The sequence below is a fragment of the Narcine bancroftii genome, chromosome 2 (assembly GCF_036971445.1).
Source record: "Narcine bancroftii isolate sNarBan1 chromosome 2, sNarBan1.hap1, whole genome shotgun sequence".
Classification (NCBI taxonomy): Eukaryota; Metazoa; Chordata; class Chondrichthyes; order Torpediniformes; family Narcinidae; genus Narcine; species Narcine bancroftii.
In genome coordinates, this window is record NC_091470.1 from 171,711,269 (window position 1) to 171,732,415 (window position 21,147).

Sequence of the window (21,147 nt, forward strand, 5' to 3'; positions counted from 1 at the left end):
CTGGCCTGATGGGCCGAATGGCCTGCTCCAGCACCTATCGTCTATTGACATGCAGTATGTTAATGCATGTACACCTTTACGGAGCATTGATTTTTTGATAGATTGTTGGTTGCATCAACCACCACCATCAAATGAATGTGGTTTGCCATCAATAAAGACTGCAAGGCTGGAGGCATCTTGTTTACTTGCCTTATAGATCATGCCTTAGGAACATGGCCACCAATAAGAAACCAAATGGTTTTGGAGTAGATTGAATCTACTGGTTCCGTCACTGTCTGCTACAGTGGTGCCAATGCTCAGGACAAGAATAAACCCCAGAGGGTTGTTAACATCACGGGCACTGGTCTTCACTCCGTCGAGGGCATCTACAAGAGCCAGTGTCTTAAAAAGGCAGACGCTACCCTCAAGGACGATCACCAGCCAGGCTGTGCTACCATCGGGGAAAAGGTACAGGAGCTTAAAGGGTGCAACAAGACTGGCACCACCAGGTTCAGGAACAGCTGCTCCCCCTCCACCATCAGACTCCTCAAAGACAAACTCAGTCAGGGGCTCATTTAAAGACTCTTGTGCACTTTATTGATTGCAGTTTGGTTACATTCGTTATCTGTTTACAGTTCTTTATTTGTTTACATGTTTTTACATTGTGTAGTTTATTTTTTTGCACTACTAATTAGTGGAGATTCTGCCGCGCCCACAGGAAAATAAGAATTCAGGGTTGTCTGTGATGTCATGTACCTACGCTGACAATAATTCTGAAATCTGAAGGCGAGCTCTTAATGTCACAAGGACAGCTTCTTCCCTGCTATTGTCAATGAACCACAGACACTGTCTGACTTTGACATTTTCGTGCACTATTTATATGTATTTTGAAAGGTGGTTTATTTCAATGTTTGCCCTGTGATGCTACCGCAAAGCAATGAATTTTGTGACACGTTCATTACAATAAATTCTGATTTGTCTGGATGCTTTACACAAAATCCTCCAAATTCCTTGCTATAGTTTCACTTTTCATCAACACTGCCTTGGCCAGGCTCATAAAATAAAACTGGTGTTGAAAAGTAAACAAATATTGCCTGGCAATGAGCAAAGTGCTCACACCATAGCTAACAGCCTGCACTTTGTACCCTTCCATCCAGATGCCAGCCCAATGGTTAAATTAGAGCAAGTTAACTCATTATACACCTCGCACGACGGAGAATTCAGGTCTTCAGGCAGATGCCGGAGTTTTTCTGCCACATTCCTCGAAGGATAGAAGGCAGGAAGTGCGTGGTCTTACTTCAAGTTCACAGCTACCCCACTTCTTCACAATTTACGGGAAACCAAAGCTATTTCCTGCTTTAACTGATTATGGAAACCTCTTGGATGTTCTTGTCAACCCCTGAGTGACGTCATTTCCCTGCTTGGTCTGCAAAGGTCCACGTTAGGACATATCTGAGTTGTGGTCAGAGCTCTGGTTCGCAGCAGCAAAGAAACTCTCTAGCCATAGCTAGTCCGATCCTCGCCAGCTACGGCAAGGATTGCAGGCCATTACATCCCCCAAGGTGAGACCGAACATCATAAATCACAAGATATAGGAGCAGAGAAATCGGCCCATTAGCCCATCGAGCCTGGCCCACTCAGCCTCACTCCCCGGCTTCCTCCCCGTAAATGGCTGCGATGCTGCATTGCCCTATGAGCTGAGAACCTTTAATGCTAGCTTTGGAAAGGAAAGCTCAACAATACCAATGAAAACCCCTGCAGAAGCTGGCTACCCTGTGATATCTGTCTCTGAGGCAAGGGAGTGAACCCTCGTGCGACGACGTACCTGGCAGGGGACTAAAAATCCATGCCAGCCAACTAGCCGGAGCGTTATCGGACATTTTCAAATCTGTCATTGCTGCAGACAGAGGCTCCCACCTGATTCAGAAAGATACCCGAGAAGAGCAGGGTGAGCTGCCTCATTGACTATCACCCAGTGGCGCTCAGATCTACTGCAATGAAATGCTTTGAGAGGCTGGTCACGGCCAGAATTAACTCGCACCTAAATAAAGATCTGGACCCGGTGCAATTTGCCTACCATCACAATCGTTCCACAGCAGATGCAATTTCACTGGCTCTCCACTCTGGATATCTGAGATGATAGCAACACGTACATCAGGCTACTCTTCATTGACCTCAGCTCAGGTTTCAACACCATCATATCCTCAATAATGGTCAACAAGCTCCAAACTCTGGGCATTCTCCAACCCCCTCTGCAACTGGATTCTTGACTTCCTTGTCGGAAGACCACAGTGAATAGGAAATGGAAACAACGTCTTCTCCTCACTGATTATCAACACAGGCACACCCCAAGGATCCATGCTCAGCCCTCTGTTCTACTTGTTATACACCCTAAACTGTGCGGCAAATCCCATTGACAAATTTGCCGATGACACCACAGTCGTTGGCGAAATCACAGACACCATTGAGGAAACATTCAGGAGGGAGATAGATCATCTGATTGAGTGGTGTCACCAACAATGGTAGCAAAACTGAGGAGCAGACTGGCGACTTCAGGGAGAGGGGTAAATCAGGATAACATGAAGCAGACCTCTTCGAGGGATTAGCATTGGAAATGGTGGAGAACTTCACATTCCTGTGTATCAACATCTCTGAAGATCTATCCTGGGGCCTTCACGTTGATGCAATCACGAAGAAAGCTCATCAGTAGCTATACTTCGTGAGGAGTTTGAGGAGATTCAGAGTGTCACCAAAGATGCTTGCAAATTTCTACAGGTGTACTGTTGAGAGCATTCTGGCTGGTGGCATCACTGGTTGGTGGCATCACTGTCTGGTGTGGAGGGGCCGATGCACAGGACAGAACTCATGGGCATCAGTCTTCACTCCATCGAGGACATCTACAAGAGGTGGCATCTCAAGAAAGCAGCCCCTATCCTCAAAGACCCTCACCACCCAGGCCATGCCCTCTTCACACTGCTACCATCAGCGAGGTGGTACAGGAGCCTGAAGACGAACACATAGCGGCAAAAAAAAATCCAAAAACGGCTTCTTCCCCTCTGCCATCAGATTTCTGAACCATAGACACTGCCTCTCTCTTCTTTTCGTATTAATTATATTTTTAAAGAAATATAATTTATAGCAATATTTCCACCTGTGATGTTCCCACCATACAACGAATTACATGACATTTTCTTGACAATAAATTCTGAGTTGGTTGAGTGATCCCCACAACTTTCAATTCAGGAAAGGGAATGAAGTGAGCAGGATGGGATGGGCCCTTTAATGCTAGCAGTTTCCTTGAGTCAGCGGATGGTGTAGACCGAGTCGGCGGCCAGTGTAGACCGAATCGAGGAGGCAAGATTGGTTAACTTGATGGCCCGAACTGCATTTACAACTCTCTGTAATTTCCTGTGGTCTTGGGTGGAATAGTTCGTGGACCAACATAAATCCAAGTCATTAATTTTACTAGTTACTCTTCCGTACATAAATCGAGTTACCATCCAAGGCTCTGTCAGTGGCGGGAAGTTGGAAGCTTGTTGGTTCGAGCTTCGATTCAGACAATGGACCAAAAATCTAAACCTACGACATGGGCTTGTTCTAAAGTTAAGAATTTTTGGATACAAGTTAAATTGTTTTTGGAGCAAGTATTAAAAGTGACTTTACTGTTTGATCCAATTATATTTTTATTAGGACTAAGAATGACTATGTATCAAATTGTATATTTGCTTTAGGACTAAGATGGACTATGTATCAAATTGAATTTTTATGTTTAGCTTTGGCCGTTTCTAAAAAATGTTTGGCTATTACTTGGAAATCTGGTTTTGTTTTACTGGCATATTGGAATAAATCCTGTATTTCTTTAGAAAAGATTATGTATAATTTGAGGGATAAATATCATTTTTTTGTAAAAGTATGGAGCCCATATTTAAAAACTCTTGGTAAGATGATTTAATCTCTTGGTTGCTCCGGTGAGTGTCTTGCGCTCCGCAGCTAAAAAGTTGATTATTGTGGTCTTCAAGTGCTGATCTCCTTTCTTCTTTCTTTGTAGGAGGAAGCGGAGAAGGGAGGGTGTTAGTGTGGTGGATGTGGGAGGTTTTGGGGGTTGGGGGGTGGGGTGGGTTTACTTAATTATATAATATACATAAAAAAATCTAAACCTAAACATGTTGAATGTCTGATGCACTCTGATAGGCCTCATGGTGTTAAAATGAACCCATTATGCAGAAGATATCACAACACCATTTTAAAACTTGCCCAAAGTTTATCCATCAATATCACAAGAGTAAAGTAAGGGTTATAAAGGTAAAGGTTCCATTATAAAGGTCACATAATACTACATTTAGAATGCAACATACATGAAAGTCTTCAACTTTTGTCCACCGGAAGGCAGAGAGTCACCACGTTGTCCAGTGCCCCTCACAGAAACCTACAGCACCGGGTGTTCCCTCGGCGATCTCCCCTCCGAGTACTAGTTGATCATTCTCATCAGAATTGCCCCCCTGTCAATTGGCTGATGTGTTTCCGACAGTCGGATGCCTCCTTTAAAACTAATTGATTCTTTTAAAGAGCAGCACCTTAAACCGGGATATATGACCCAAAGCACAGCTATTTCTGTGTCCACAGAATCTACACGACTTGCTGGGAGCGGCCCAGCAAGCTCTGGTTTATTTCAGAGTTTCTGTATCTGCAGCTTTCAGGCGATCATCCTATGGCATCATGGAATCATCCTGAACTTATGAGAGATGAGGAGATTGTTAGGAACCCGACTGTCATTGTTCATGACAGCAGTGAAGTATCACCGGGGGTTTGATGGGGGGGGGGGGTGGCGGGGGGGAGGAGAACGTGGACACAAGGTTCTTGGGGCAGGAGAGTTCCATTACCTACCATGAGTTTGAGCTGTTATATCCAAGGGAAACTGATCAAGGAGAAACCAACAACGCAGCGAGTGACTCTTCAAGAAACATATAATTTTTTTTTTTTTTTTTTTTTAATTTTTTATTTTTCACACCATAAATCACAATAGCCATGATATACACTTTTTCTTTTCCACACATTTACAGTGACTTTTAAGAAACATATAATTTTTAAGTGGATCCCACAGATACATTCAACAGATAAAGTGTTTTACAGGTCACCATCGTTCTGACACTTCATTATACATGGAGAATAATGTAACACACAAACAACATGAAAACGACATCAAGTAAACATAAAACAACAAAATATAGCGCCCAGATTTGGACTGGATGATAATCCAAAGAGTGCCCAAGATCGAGAAATGGGAGATCTTGCATCATATCCAATGTGAAGTTTAAATTGAAGCAGAATTTAATTCTGGACACGTTTCCTGCTGTTGTAAACTTGTCATTTTAATTACACTCTCTGGCTGACGGTGTAGAATCTCCACTGTTATAATGAGTTTAATTACAACATGATCGGGTTAATGGACAGTTTCCATTCTAAACAGAAAATCCAAGGTGGTATGATAAGAATGTTAATAAACTGCAAATAGGTGCAAACAACAGGTACTGAGAAATGTGATTGGATGTTTTAGGAACACACGTTTCCCATTTTTGTTTGCAGGATTTTGCCAAGTGCTCTCCTTGTTTACATTGCCACTGCATTTACATATTATTCATTGTGAAATAAGAGTGCAAATGCCACAGGTTGCGAGTAGGATCTCTTAGCAAGGTCATGAATGGTGCATGCCCTAAACCTGAGCAGAACAAAAGATATGGCTCTGACTGCCTCCCTCTCACTGTGATGGCAGATCCAAAGGCAGATTGCTACGTAAACGCAATCCTCACCTCTTTGTTTCGCACCTCCCACTTCCATTTCTACGTCCAACCTCTTGTAGAAACCAAGGTGAAATCTTGAGCAGTTGTGCTCTCCTCAACCTTGCCATTCTGTGTTTGGAATTTCACTTAATATCTGACAATCATCTTAACAACTCAGTGAACTTTTGAGCCTCTTTTATTCTTTACTAATTATACCTCATATTGGAGGCGGGTGGAGGGGGGTGGGGGACTTGTTCTTTGCTAAGTCCAGAACATCAATCTTAAATTAAAATCTTCAATATTAAAACATTGAGTACAAGAACATCCCAAGTTGTTAATTAAAAGATAAACAGCAAGAAATCCAACCAGACCTCCAACCCTCACGTGCATTGGGCACAGGAATGAGTCAGTCCCGGTAAATGTATGCAGAGCAATTATGAATTGAAGAACAAAAGGAAACATCTGCACTTTAAACTGTTGAATCCTGGAATCAAGATCGCGTGCAGTGGAGGGACGCCGTCAGAAAAGGTGCGGTCGCTGCTGAGATCAAGCTCAAAGAGGCAACAGAGGAAAGGCACGGGAAGCGCCCCTCCAGGTCTCACCTGCCAAGTGTGTGGCAAACAGTGCACATCAAAGATTGGCCTGTACTCCAGGACGCACCCATCAAACCCCAAAAACTGACTGAAAGGAACCATCATCATCCCACGGAATGAATCGCCAGATGATGATCCTGGAAATGCATGGGCTGATATGACAGAAATCACCCAACAATAAGAATTGAAGGATTTGGTAGTTTAATTAACGATTGCAAGTTGCATAATCGAGAGGAAGTTGATGGGAACGCGGGAAGAACAAATTAGAATGGAATGGGATTGTCCAGGGAGCTGAAGTTAATCTGCTAGGCTGAATGGGCTTCTAGTCAGAAGGAAATCTAGAAATGTGGGTGACAGAATCACAAAGACCTCTGGGTCTTAGGGTAGCAGGATGTTGTGTCACATCTGCTGAGGATAAACTGGCCTCATCAAGTTGTCCAGAGATAGGCCAATGGCCTTGTATAAAAGTGGGAGAGGTGAGAGCTGGAAAGTGAAAATGATGGGTACCATAAAGCTGGAAATGAGATGGTCCAACTTGGGGGGGGAGGAAAAGTTCTGAACCACTGGAGATTCTGGCTGGAGATGGGCCTTGCAAGCAGAGATGACATTGGCTGTTTCCGCCACCATGCACTAAGGAGAAATTCTCGAGGGGGGGGGATCTACCCCAATTTCATGTTGCCAGCAAGTTTCAGGGAGATGAACCCTCAACAACTGAGGCTGCCGAGAGCACCAGGTGCACGTGCAGTGATGCGTTTGCCGAGAATAAAAGAGCACAGGCATGAAAGAGAACCGATCTCCAATGTTTGCCGATTTAAATAATTACTGCTTCTGTTTAAACAGTGCACCAAAGAGTTTAAAATGACTGCATGTAGTGCGAGATCATTTTTCAGGGACAGTGCTCTTTGAAGGGAAAGTACAAAAACAAGGAGTTGGCCCTGCGGAAGCAGTTACAAATGGGCATCCTCAGTCATGAAACTGACTACCTTACCCGATTACAAAGAAACGTTCATCAACTTTCCTGCCTCGTACAATTCCTCAAATTGCCAAGAAAAGCAAGACAATTGTAACCTGCAGCAATGATTTAAGCTCTTTGTACTGAATAAGCCTCCTCCATCTCACAACTTATATCTCTGTCGGAGGACGAGCATAAATTTTAAATGTAAACATACAGCACAGTAACAGGCCATTTCGACCCACAAGCCTGTGCCATCCAATTACACCCTGCAACCGCCGGGAAGAATCTGGAGCTCACACAGACACGAGGAGAACATGCAAACTCCTTACAGACAGCATGGGATTCGCACCCTGGTACCGATTGCTGGCGCTGTAACAGTGTTGTGCTTAATGCCACGCTAACCCTGGATCGTTTTTCCATGGACTTTGTTTCCCTCTCAGTACTTCCCTTATTGGATCTCCTTCAGAATCAACTGGAGTCAAAACAGCCCAACTACCGATGCTGCCATGTCGTGGTGTAATGTTGCAGTTCAGTGGTGAAGTTGGTGTTCATTTCAAGAGGAATAGAATACAAGAGCAGGGATGTGATGTTGAAGCTTTATAAGCCACTGGCGAGGCCTCACTTGGAGGATTGTGTGCAGTTTAGGGGCTCCTCGTTGAAGAAAGGATGTGCTGTCGTTGGAGAGGGTTCAAAGGAGGTTCACTAGGATGAGTCTGGGAATGAAAGACTTATCCTATGAAGAGCTTTTGTTGGCTCTTGACCTGCAATCATTGGAATTTAGGAGAATGAGGGGGAGGTCTCATTGAAACATTTCAAAATTTGAAAGACGTGGACAGAGTAGATTTAGAACGTTTGTTTCCCACAGTGGGAGAGTCTAGGGCAAGAGGGCACAACTTCAGGAATGAAAGAGATCCACTTACAACAGAGATGAGGAGGAATTTCTTCAGCCAGAGGGTGGTAAATCAATGGAATTTGTCAGCACAGGAAGTTGTGGAGGTCAGGTAATTGGGTGTATTTAAGACAGAGATTCTTGATTAGACAGGCCATCAAAAGGCTATGGTGAGAAGGACGGGCAGTGGGACTGTGGAAAATGGATCAGCTCATGCGTGAATGGTGGGGCAGTCTTGATGAGCTGAATGGTCTATTTCTGCTTCTGTGTCTTGTCTTCTTAGAATGCCCTTTCCCATAGTTCTGAGCATGCCCAATAAAGTAAACGCCCAATAAAGTAAACACCCACTGCTTACATGTTACTCAGTAGCCAATATGTACAATTAATAACAAATTAAGCAGGTAAAAAGAGTCAGAATTTGCAGTCAAACATTCCTTCAAAGAGTCAGATGCTGGGAGAATTGAAGCTTCCAAGGTATGTATATTCTATTGGGGATAGGGTTCGGGTCAGTAGCTTCTAAAGATCCAAGGAAGAATTTTGCCCACCAAGACGGTGACTGAAATCTGGAGCATGCCCTCTCACAATATTGACATGTGGAGAAGCATTTGAATCACCAATTTATAGAATGCCATGGATGTAGTGCTGGTAAATGATTTTACTGAAGAAGCACATTCAAGTGTGTTGAATTGTTTTATGATTCCATTACCATGGAAGCTTGTGGAGAACCTCATTTGGAAGACGGGTTGCAAGTGCTTAGTTCAGCCTGGTCAAAGCCCTTGTGGTTCATGCAAGAGGAGAAGACTGGCTGCCTAATGTTTCACTTGAAATAAGAGAAACAAGAAGGAACCTGAAAGAAAGAGGTTATCATCTGGAGAACCCTAAGGGGGGCAAGTTTCTTCGGCAAGACACTGAAGTGGCTGGGAGTCCAGCGTACAACAAATCTCTCTCTGAAAACCGACAAGAATCTTCCTGAGTGGTAACCATTTACCTTTCAAGCACCAAAGCCTGTTGAACTTTATATATGTTAAATTCTGTGCACAGTATAAGAATTGCCTGCAGCCACTGAACTTGGAGGAATGAGAGGCGAGATTGGACTGTGAATCAAAGAACTTTTCTGAACTTACACACACATGGACTTAGTGATAAGTTAAAGTGTGATTCTGTTTTCATATTTAAAGATATTTATGTAGCCATTTGTCTTGATGAATGTCTATTGCTACTGGGTTTTGGGGTCCTCTGGGCTGGTAACACCCGTTTCTGTGCTGTAGAGTTATATGGTTTTATAAACACAGTGCATGCTCAGAGACACGATTTCACATCTCATTCAAGGGTCAGCCACGAGACCCACTCACAATGCAGGAACACACTGCAACTCTTCTCACTGTTAGACCTTTAATAATCAAACCCGAGCTACATTGGGGGCATGTAGATGGCTGGGACCCCTTCCCAGTTCTTGTGGAAGGATCTCATGCTGAAAGGAATATTTCAGAGTTTTCTTACCGCAGTGAAATAACGTTACATTTGTACAATGAAACGAGCTACTCAGGTCAGGTCAGATTTGTGAAGAGAAACTTAACTTTTCGAGCTGCTGACCCAAAACATTGACTGTTTCTCAATCCATAGATGCTGCCTGACCTGTTGAACATTTCCAGATTTCTCAATTTTTAAAATCATTTTTCCAACCTAGCCCAGCACAAGATCAAAGTTCAGGAAGGAGGAGCTTGGATGAAGAATTAATTTGCATACATTTTACATGCCTGTTGAAACACCAGACCACAAAGATATTACTTTTTTTTAAATTTTAAATTTAAGTTTAGACATACAGCACGGTTACAGGCCACTTTGGTCCCAAGTCCGTGCCGCCCAATTTACACCCCATTAACCTACACCCCCGGTACATTTTTGATCGTTGGGAGGAAACTGCAGCCCCTGGGGGAAAATCCACGCGGCCACAGGGAGAACGTACAAACTCCTTACACACAGCGTGGGATTTGAACCTGAGTCTGGTCCTGAATGCTGGCCCTGTAAAGGCGTTGTGCTAATCGCTACGCCCACCATGCTGCCTGGGTGTATTTTATGGATTTTGGGTTGATAATCACGAAAATCACCTAAAAGGTTTCCCATCGCATACCGTTCATTAGACATAACCCATTTTTGTGATTTCCTGTCGTTTTTAGGTCTACTTCAAACAGACAAAACCATGAAGTTCCACACGTCATTGAAAATTCATTTTCTGCATTCGCACTTGGATTCCTTCCCTGCCGATCTTAGTGCATGCAGTCGGTGGCAAACATGGTGAAAGATCATTGCAGGGCACCCATCGCTGCTTCCCGCTGTTTTCTACTTGTGTGGTTTGGCTGGCAAGAACGCAGAGAGTTCCTGGATCCGGCAACCCTAGCTAGTGGTGCCCTGAGCAGGCTCATGGAAAGCCACTTCTTTTTGGACCAGGACAACTGAATATTTATTATCTGTCCATTGTCCTAAAATTTAAATCTAGACCTACAGCACAGTAATGGGCCATTTCCCAATTAACCTACATCCCCGGTATGTTTCAAACGGTGGGAGGAAACCAGAGCCTCCAGAGAAAAACCACACAGACATGGGGAGAGCATACAAACTCCTTACAGATAGCACCATATTTGAACCTGGGCCAAACAGCACTGTAATTAATATGATTTTATGGAATGTATTGCAGGTTGGAAAGTCCTTGTACTGGTCAACCTTAAGCCACATTCTCACCTTCCCAGGCCAACCCGACATGGGAACCTCTTCAATCCAAACTCAGAACAGAAACAGGCCCTTTGGCCCTTCTAGTCTGTGCCACATTATTATTCTGCCTAGTCCCACTGACCTGCACTCAGACCATATCCCTCCATACCCCACCCACGTTCCCGTAAATGTTCTTTAAATGTCAAAATTGAGTCCGCACTTACCACTTCCGCTGGCAGCTTGGTCCACCACTCTCTGCGTGAAGTTCCCCCCTAATGTTCCCGTTACTCATTTTACCTTTCACTCTTAACCCGTGTCCTGTTTTTTTTTTCTCCCCCTCACCCAACCTAAGTGGAAAAAGCCTACTTGCATTTAATCTATACTCCTCACGATTTTGTACACCTCTATCAAATCTCCCTTCATTCTCCGACACTCAAGAGAATAAAGCCCTAACCCGTTTAACCGTTCTCTCTAACTCAGTTCATCGTGTCATGGCCACATCCTTGAAAATATCTGCACCCTTTGAATCTCCGACCTATCCCTCCTCAGTAATCACCTCTCACTCCAATCGGTTGGAGATGAGGAGAAGGGGGGGGCGGATGCAGGATCTGTCTGGATGAGGGCACACATTTGTTCATACATGCGCCACCACCGCACACCAACAAATCTGATCTCCTATTTTCAGTCTTATTTAACGTTTGTCAAGGGTGGGCATTCGCAAAGGTTGTCACATGACATCTGGCGCTACCTCCCTACGATTAGTGAAGGTCTCAGCCTTGCCCCACAGAAGACGAGACCTCATTTCGATTAGCATCTTTCCTCGTGGCTACACAAGTCATGGTAGGCCACGTCTTCCAAGGGAAGATTGTGGAAACGAGCTGCCAGCCAAACTGTGCAAGTAGGGTCCAGGTCTTTGGGGTGGACGTGTGGTGATTCTCTCTCATATTCATCATCATTTATTTAATTTACATAAGTCACAGGAGACTGTCCACCTGAGCAGGTGGTTCAACAATCAGAGGGCCCCCATGTAATGTTGAAGGCAAAAGATGCAAAGGCTGTAAGGGCAAAGAAAGAATTAATGATAGTGCTCGGGACCTCACTGCCTACAAAAGTGATGTGAAGGAACCAGAACAGGCCCTAGACCAGGGGTGAGACGTTTGAGGGCCACAACAATTGCGCTATCGCAAGCCTTGCCCACTATCATTACCGCAGTGAGCACCGGCTCATACGATTCCTGTCTCAGCCAACACATTTCCACGACCTCCACCTTGTATGCCAAAGAACCGCACGTGGCTCACGAGCTGCAGTTTGGCCACCCCTACCCTAGAAAGTGCAGTGATTATTTTTTTGGGGGGGGGGGGGGTGTGTGGCTATGACCCTCAGGAGCCAAGTCATGTGGTTAACAACAAAGGTGAGCCCAGATATCAGCTCGGTCCAGAAAACTAATACTGCAGATCCAAGTCAGATTACACTATATTCCAGTTGCAAGAGGAACCCAACACGAAAGGAAAATACCTTAGAGACCACTGGTCTAAGATGGAAAGATAACTGGTACGATTGCTCTATTTAGGACTGGATCAATGGGCTGAACCCATTTTTCCCATCATGCAAACATGATGTTCCTATGCTTGTGTCTTTAGGAGTTAGAACCTACAGGGTTTGCACTTTCCACTGATGGTTGTGTTCACACAGCGCAGCCATCCAATTCCCCTGCCATTTTAGATCCAAGTCACTGTGGTGAATTCAGACAGTTAAAACAGTGGGGCTGCCACAAATTTAAATAGTGTTTACTGCAGACAAACTAAGTAATAGGAGCAGCATCGCCAACCCTCTGAGGGCAGTAATTTCCGAATGGAAACACACATACTTGTTCCCGACTAAGTGTACATTTGGGTGGTGGTTTATCTTAAGGGAAACAGCAGTAGACTTTCATCACGGAGGCCAAAGTCCTGCTTCGCACAGGAGGAAAGGTTAGTAATGGATTTTAATCACGTTAAGGACTGATTAAAACCAGACCTGGACATTTACTTTGCTTCTTTTTATGCCAGTTGGCTGAATAAAGTTAATTTAGAGGCAGCTTTTAAAAAAATTTTAATTTTTATTTTTCACACTATAAACCATACTGACCAAAATACATAGACATTTTTCTCTTGAATATATACAGTGTCATTTTCTCCCCTTTTCCCCCCTCCCTTCCCTCCCTCCCTCCCTCACCCCCCCTTCCCATTTATTCAAAGTTCAATCTATAAGATACATTAAACATTTAGAGGCAGCTTTGAGGGGAAGCTGCAAAAGGGTTCAGCAAAGGGGAAACTTAATACTGAAGGCATCTTCCACAGTTTTATTTTACTCCACATTGACCCAAAGGATTTTTTTTTAATAATGTCTTTCAGAAGGTACAGTCACTGATTTGATTTCGGGAGCCTGGTGTTACGGAGTCCAGAGGACCCCAAAACCCAGCAGCAATAGATATGCACCACGACAAAAGGCTACTTAAACAAACGGTGCTTTTAATTATCTTTGCATATGAAAACAGAATCAAACTTTAACTTATTACACTATCAACTTTACTTAACACCACCCCCCTCTAATTCTAAGCACACATGTGTGTAATGTATATATAAGTGTAGAAAAGTTCTTTGGTTCACTGGTTGCAGGCAATTCTTGTACTGTGCACAGAAGTTAGCATTAATAAAGTTCACCAGGCTTTGGCGCTTAACAAGCAAATGGTTACCACTCAGGTGGGTCCTTGTTGGTCTTCAGAGAGAGATTCCTTTTGTTCCAGGACATCCGCACTCAATTCCTTTTTAATCAGTCTTGCTGACGAAACGTTCCCCCTTCAGGGTTCTCCAGATGATCCTCTTTCTTTCAGGTCACCACAGAGTTCCTTTCAGACAGCCGGTCTTCTCCTTTGACCAGGCAATCTTCCAAAGTTTGCCTGCTTGTCCCCATAGAACTGAAGTTTCTGTCGCTCCTCTCTCTCTCATTCCCCCCCCCCCCCTCATCTCTGAGAGCAAAGCTGTTCTCCTTCTGCCTGCTAAGATCACATGCTCTTCCAGGCAAGTTGCTGCTGTATGTTGCTACTTTGCTGCCTTTTGCAAAATAGCACTCTGCAAAAATTCTGTTGGTTTGTGTGCAACCTGCTCTAACAATCATTGCTAACCACCTCTAAATACTCTGTCACACTGGCAACTAATTTGCATGCACAGAGCGGCTCTTCTCACCCATCGCAGAGCCCTGACTTTCTACTGCAACACCAACTGTAACTGTGCTCGCTGAAAGAGGATCGATAAAACGAGGAACTCTTTTCTCAAAGGAAGGACACAATGAGCTTGATGCCCAAGAAGTGAAAATTCAGATCTCTAAGAAGAGTGAAAGATAATTTCCCCCTTTGCTCTGGAAATTTTGAATTTTAAAATATGGTGGCACTTCTGGAGCTGCCCTAATGGCAGTGCTCCCACCGATGCGGGCCCGCAGAGTGTAGGGAGCGGAGACACAGCGCTCCCGCGGGGTCCACCGCGCCGCCTGGCTGTCGTCAGCTCTGTGCAGGCTTTAAACGGGCTGTTAATGGAGGTGATGGCGGTTGTATTTAAAACTTTTGCACACAAGATGGCGACGCTTACGGCCGGCAAAGGTGGGGGGGGGGGGGGGGTGGAGTTGTTGACTCCGGGGGAAGCGAAGGACACCAGAAAAAAAAAAGACCACCACTCGTTTGAGAAGGAGAAGCAGAAGAGATAACCCACGGGACGGTGACCACAGCAGCGGATCGGTAAGGGGCTCTACGGCTAAGGAACACACTGGTGGTGGGCTTTGGTGATGTGAGGCGAGGTACCCACACAGGGTGTGGGCTGCTGACAACTGCAGTCGAGGGAGTCACACCAGGCAGCGGGGCTGCTGGACATCAGCTAGAGCAGTGGTTCTCAACCTTTATCTTTCCACCCACATGCCACTTTAAGCAATCTCTTACTAATCACAGAGCACCGATGGCATCGGGATCACCTAAAATGGGACGCAAGTGGAAAGATTGAGAACCACTGGACGAGAGACCGGCTGAAAGGATAACGGGTATCAGAAGTGGGATGCGAGAGGGTGCCGATTGTCAGAAGTTCAGAGCTTGGGCTGCTGATGGCTTGAACTGGAGTCTCTGTGGTTGTGGGGGATGCGGCAGTGCTGGAAGACGCTAGGTGACTCGGAGGGGACACACTCTCGCTCCTCTTTCAGACAGTGAAGCAGATTGGAGGATATGAAAAGCAACCCTCCTGTGTGCCAAGATGCGAGGAAAACAGGGAAGTAGAGATTAATCAGTCTTGTGCCACGAGTGGAGAACGTATAAGATACACTTGGAGAGCATTAACAGGACTGGACAAAGTTAGCATGGGCTTATAAAGGGAGTCCATGCTTAAAAATGCAATTGTAGATTTCTGAGGATATAACTAGATACGAGAGAACATGGACATTGTGCAGCAAGACAGAACATTGGTTTTGTTGCACTTGAAGTAATTCTAGAGGACGTGCTCAAGGTGTGTGGGGGGGGGGGGATAAATTTTAAGGAGATGTGTGCGTCTGGTCTTATTTTAGTATTTTCTGCTTAATCCCAATGACTTCCTCCCAGACCAGAATCCTTGATGCCTCTCTCATCCAGTGTCTATACCTGCCCACATCACTCTCATTGATATCAAACCCACATCCACCACTTCTGCTGGCAGCTCGTTCCAAACTCTCACCACCTTCAGTAAAGAAGCTCCCCCTGCATGTCCCCTTTAAACACTTCACCCTCAACCCATATCCTCCGACTCAAACAATCTCAGTGGAATACATCTGTTTACATTCACCTCATAATTTTGTATATCAAATCTCCCTCGTTCTCCGATACTCCTGGAATAAAGTCCTAACTCCCCCAATAGCTTGGCTCTCCCAGTAAGCACCCATTTCAATTCCCCGCCCCATTCCCTTGTTGACGTGTTTTTGTCCGTGGTCTCAAACACTGCCAGAAATGAGACCACCTGCAAATTAGATGAAGCACACCTCAAAATTGATCAGCAAACTCCAATTCCCAGGACTCAACACCCCACTGTGTAATTGGATCATGGATTTCCTCATCTCCAGACCACAATCAGTGAGGATTGGCAAGAACTTCTCCACATTCTCCATCCAGTACCGGAGCACCACGGGGCTGCGTTCTTAGCTCCCTGCTCTACTCACTTCACACCAATGACAATAACACCATCTACAAATTTGCCGACGATACCACGGTAGTGGGTTGTGTAAGGGAAAATGATACTGGAGGAAGATTGAAAACTTAGTCGAATGGTGCACCCAACAACCTTGCATTCAATGTCACCCAAACTAAGGAGCAGATTGTTGACTTCAGGAAAGGAAAGCCAGAGGTTTACAATCTAGTGTTCATTGATCCCCTAATGAAAGGATCAGGTGCTACTATTGCCCCACAGTAAATGAGACCTTGTTTCAATTCACATCTTTCCCCATGGCTACACAAATTCTTGGGAGTCACCATCTCGGAGGATCTTTCCTAGACCCAACACACTAAAGGCATCGTGAAGATAGCACGTCAGCGCCTCTAGTTCCTGAGGAGTTTGCAGAGGTTTGATATGACACCAGAAATCCTGGCAAATTTCTACAGAGTATGCTTACCGGCTGCATCACTAATAGTCTGGAGTATAAAGCCCTGCAAAAAGTAGTGGACACAGCCCAGGACATCACATGCAAAATCCTTCTCCACCATCGAGAACATCTACAGGGAACGCTGCCATTCCAGAGGAGCAGTGATCATCAAGGACCCACACCATCCAGCATACGCTCTGTTCTCACTGCCTCCATCAGGAAAGAGGCGTAGGTGAACAAGACTCGCACCACCAGGTTCAGGAACAGCTGCTACCCCTCCACCATCAGACTCCCCAATGACAAACTCAATCGGGGACTTGTTGAAGGACTCTTACTTGTGCACTTTATTGATTTTTTTTTGTTCTCTCTGTATTGCACAATTTGTTTACATTCATTATCTGCTTACAGTTCCTGATTTGCTTGCATGCGTACGCGGTGTACAGTTTTTTTTTAACTACCTAAAGTGGCAATTCTGGCTCACCTCCAGAAGGGTTGTATGTGATGTCATGTATGTTCTCTGACAGTAAAACTGAAATCTGAATAATCTTCCTTCTGGTTACCCTCCAAATGGATGGGATTAACATCGACTTCTCATGTTGCCGTTAAAACCACCCCTCCACCCCATCTTTTTCCTTCAGTGCTCTCGCTCTCTCTCTCTTCCCTTTTCCCTGTCTCCTTGCACAGAGCCAAAAGCAATTCTCACCTTTCCTCTTATATCCAATTCACATCTTTTGTCTGTTAGTCTGGACTTCCACCACCACCCCCCCACCATAAAATTCCTCCCTGGCCTTTAATTCAGACCCTTGTCTATCACCTTAAGGAAGGGCTCAGGCCCAAGACATCGATGATGTAGCTTTACCTCCTGTGGACACTGGAAGACCGGCTGAGTTCCTCCCTCATCTTTGTGTTTTGACTACAATCCAAGTGTCTGCAGACTTTCGTGATTCACTCAAGTGTTCCCATTGACTCGGTTCCTCAAGTCTTGGCAACGTCCTTGTAAATTTTCTCCGCACATTTTCTGTCTTATTGACAGTTAGGTGACACTACACACAATAAATTTGGTCTCACCATTGTCTTATACATTACAATTCTGACTCTTAATACTCAATACTTTGATTTTTGAAGGTCAATGCCGAAGGTCTTTTTACAACCCAATTACATAAGAGGCTACATTCAAGGAATTATGTATTTGTTTTCCCAGAACCCTCTGTTCTATGACTCTCCGCACTGCCCTTCCATTTACAGACAGTCCCCGGGTTAAAAACGTCTGATTTACGAACAGCTGACAAACTGAACGAAAGTAGAATGGCATCAAATTCCGGTTTGAGCAAGGTTGTTGTAATTCTAAAATTAATGACCGAAAATGTGGAATTTCATTATTACTGCGTCACCAACAGTCCCCGCACCTGCACTCCCCCAACGGCCCGCCACCAGCCCTCACACTGATCTCAGGGAGGGAAGGGGTGGGAAAAGAAGAAGTAGCAATGCCGCTATCAGTTTATGCCGCACGTGGCCTGGGCAAAGCTACGGGTGAGCGAAGGGTCAAGTAGCCTGGCGGAGCAGGGGGAAGGAAGAAACAGCATGCATCACCACGACACCCCACAAAATGGCTGCCTCTCGGCCTTAAAGTCCGATTAAAAGTTTTATTACCTGCATTATTATTATGTTTAAGTATATTGGGAAGTGTTTTCTAAGCATATAAAGATATATAAACCTTTACAAGTGTGTGTGTGTGTGTGTGTGTGTGTGTGTGTGTGTGTGTGTGTGTGTGTGTGTGTGTGTGTGTGTGTGTGTGTGTGTGCGCGCGCCTGCGTGTGCTGTATATATTATATATATATATATTTATATTTATATATAACATATACCAAGATAATAATTTCACTAACTAACTGTATGTACAGTTTCCAACTAAATACAAATTAGATTAAAGACAGACCTAGGTAATCGAACATATTTAACTCAGGGAATGCCTGAATCCCAAACAAGTTGGGGAACTCGTGACAAATGCAGTTTTATGTAAATAAATATGATTTGATCAACTTTGACTTGGTTCTTGGCTCTCTCCTCCTACCTCAACCACAAATTACTCTGGCACCACAAAAGACCCGTCTGCACTATGGAAACACTACTTTAATTTCTACACAATCTGTGAATATTGATTATATTTTATATTTATTACCCCTTTCCATATTGGGGTAATTTAATATATACAATAGTCATTGATTGTTTTTTTATAAAGTACCCACTTTGCTGGATCATGAAGAATTTTGGTGCCTATGTGGACTGTCCATATGCATGGCAATAAACTCATTATCATTAGTCTGCCTTTGTTTTTAGCATCTGTGACAGAGTGTTTTGAGGTGGTTTGGGATGATTGTAGAGCAGGTTGCACACAAACCAACAGAATTTTGGCAGAGTGCTATTTTGCAAAAGGCAGCAAAGTAGCAACATACAGCAGCAACTTGCCTGGAAGAGCATGTGATCTTTGCAGGCAGAAGGAGAACAGCTTTGCTCTCAGAGATGAGGGGGGGGGGGGGGGAGTGAGAGAGAGAGGAGCGACAGAAACTTCAGTTCCAGAGGGACAAGCAGGCAAACCTTGGAAGACTGCCTGGTCAAAGGAGAAGACCGGCTGTCTGAAAGGAACTCTGTGGTGACCTGAAAGAAAGAGGATCATCTGGAGAACCCTGAAGGGGGAACGTTTCGTCAGCAAGATTGATTAAAAAGGAATTGAGTGCGGATATCCTGGAACAAAAGGAATCTCTCTCTGAAGACCAACAAGAACCTTCCTGAGTGGTAACCATTTGCTTGTTAAGCACCAAAGCCTGGTGAACTTTATTAATGCTAACTTCTGTGCACAGTCCAAGAATTGCCTGCAACCAGTGAACCAAAGAACTTTTCAACACTTATATATACATTACACACACATGTGCTTAGAGTGGGGGGGGGGGGGGTTAAGTAGGTTAACTAAGTTGATAGTAATGTTAAAGTTTGATTCTGTTTTCATGTGCAAAAAATATTAAAAGCAACTTTTGTTTACGTAACCCTTTGTCGTGGTGCATATCTATTGCTGCTAGGTTTTGGGGTCCTCTGGACTCCGTAACACATCTACTATATGAATGATGAGAGATTGGGAAAAGGGATCATGCAACAAGACCTGGGTGTCCTTAAACATCAGCCACGAAAGCAATCAGATAAGCTAATAGGGTAGCCTCCATTGGACAAAGATTTGGGTTCCAGGAGCAGTACAGGACATTCACGAGGCCACATAAGGAACTGTACATGCACTTGTGCTTTTCTTACATGGGGAAGGATGTTCTTGCACGGAGGGAGTGAAACAAAAGTTTTCACGACTAATTTCTGGGTGTGCAAGCTTCATTGTCAATGAAAGACTGAATGTCAATTCAGCCACTATTGTCAGTTTTCCACATGAGGGGGAAATAAAAGCTCATAAAATTCTCACAGAGCCAGGCAGATGGTTGGAGAATCTCAGGTAACCGCCCCAGCACACACCATACACCAATTAGAATCAAGATCAGGTGAAGTGCCTTGGCCCAGAAAGTGGCAATCCTGTGGAATTCTCCACCACACAGGCCAAGTCATTCTATCTATTCAAGGAGGAGATAGATTCTTTGATGCTAAAGAAATCGTGTGAAGTGTGAACAGGGAACTGAAGTGCGTGAGTGGCCACTGTCATGTTGAATGGTGGAGCAGCACAAAGGGCCCACAACTAATATTAGTTTTGAAGTTTCTTTGTACTTCATTATTGTACCGACCTGTTCAATGCTAGTCCCACCATGCTGCCATTTCCAATGTAAAAGGGCTCCTCTGTACACAACACTAACCCTCAACAGGCTTGTAAAAATATTAAAGCTTTCTTTCAACTGCTGTTAACGCCCCTTAACGGACTCCAAACATATGGCCAAATAAAACAATCCATTGGAGGAACCGGTTGAATTGATGTCAGGTTCTGACCCAAAGCATCAACCATTCTTTTCACCCCCGTGGATTCTGCTCGACCTGCTGAATTTCTTCAGCAGACTAAGGTTTTATTTGTGGGGTGTCCAGGTTCCAGCAACCACTGGTGCCTTCCGAACTTCCAGCACATGTTGAATTTTACCATGAATTCAATCAACCCACGCAACTTGATTAAGAAAGATCCTGCTACAGTAAAGTTTATCGTCAACTGATTGCACTGGACACAACCCGGTGAAACAGTGTTCTCCAGTCCTCTGTGCAAAACACACAGACACAACCAGACATAACTGACAAACAATACATACAGGACAAGTATTCATCTGTACAAATAAATAAATAAATATTGCTTTGTGAATAGGAGAGCCTCGGATGGTTAGGGTGAACAGTTCAGCTTTCCCACTGCCTGAAGGAAGAAGTTGTTTGTCAACTCCTGTATCTCTTTCCTATAGTTTGCCTGCAGCGCTTCAAAGTTGCCCACAACTGCTTCCAGACTGCAAAGCGACCAAGCTGGTAACTTTGACAATTTTAGCGAGTTGATGACCACAGGCAGATTTCCACTGGCAGGTCAAGATTATGATTTTAAAAAGACCATGATTCAGTGAATGAGTCTATCAGCAGGTCAAGATTATTTTGGCTCCATCTACCAGT

The 21,147-nt window shown here is 44.4% G+C and overlaps 1 protein-coding gene and 1 long non-coding RNA gene across 2 annotated transcripts in view; both read right to left on the bottom strand.

Moving 5' to 3' along the window:
• The window catches only part of ece1 (endothelin converting enzyme 1), a 235,351-nt gene that overhangs the window by 202,955 nt on the left and 11,249 nt on the right, over positions 1-21,147 (bottom strand). The gene's annotated exons all lie outside the window — the stretch shown is intronic.
• Positions 551-16,804, bottom strand: LOC138754605 (uncharacterized). Its single transcript, XR_011351852.1, has 2 exons — positions 16,555-16,804; positions 551-4,019 (listed from the first exon to the last, which is right to left on the bottom strand). It is a non-coding gene; the product is annotated as an uncharacterized lncRNA (long non-coding RNA).